Here is a 511-nt window from a genome sequence, read left to right as displayed (position 1 = left end):
ATTTAATATCTCATAAAGCTGGTTTCCCTTTTATTCTTTTTCAAAATTTTTCTATCCTCCCACACTTACTTTTCCCATGTGATGTTAGAATTCCAGTCATTTCATTGGGATCCTCTAGAATGTCTATTGAGATTGAATTTTATGTGTAAGTTAATTGCAAGTAATGTTTCCCTGTCCAGCAAGAGAATGTCTTTCCATTTATTATGTCTTCCCTTCCATATCAAATTCATATGAATATAACTTTAAAACCTCTCTTGGTAAATTTCCAAGTTGTTTCTCCTTTCTGGCAAAGCAATTAAAAACAAAAACCAGGGGCGCCTGGGTGGCTCAGTTGGTTAAGCAACTGCCTTCGGCTCAGGTCATGATCCTGGAGTCCCGGGATCGAGTCCCGCATCGGGCTCCCTGCTCAGCAGGGAGTCTGCTTCTCCCTCTGACCCTCCTCCCTCTCATGCTCTCTGTCTCTCATTCTCTCTGTCTCAAATAAATAAATAAAATCTTTAAAAAAAAAAAA

The sequence above is a fragment of the Leptonychotes weddellii genome, chromosome 12 (assembly GCF_054177405.1).
Source record: "Leptonychotes weddellii isolate Sample4059 chromosome 12, ASM5417740v2, whole genome shotgun sequence".
NCBI classification, from domain to species: domain Eukaryota; kingdom Metazoa; phylum Chordata; class Mammalia; order Carnivora; family Phocidae; genus Leptonychotes; species Leptonychotes weddellii.
Note: the sequence above shows the minus strand (reverse complement) of the source record.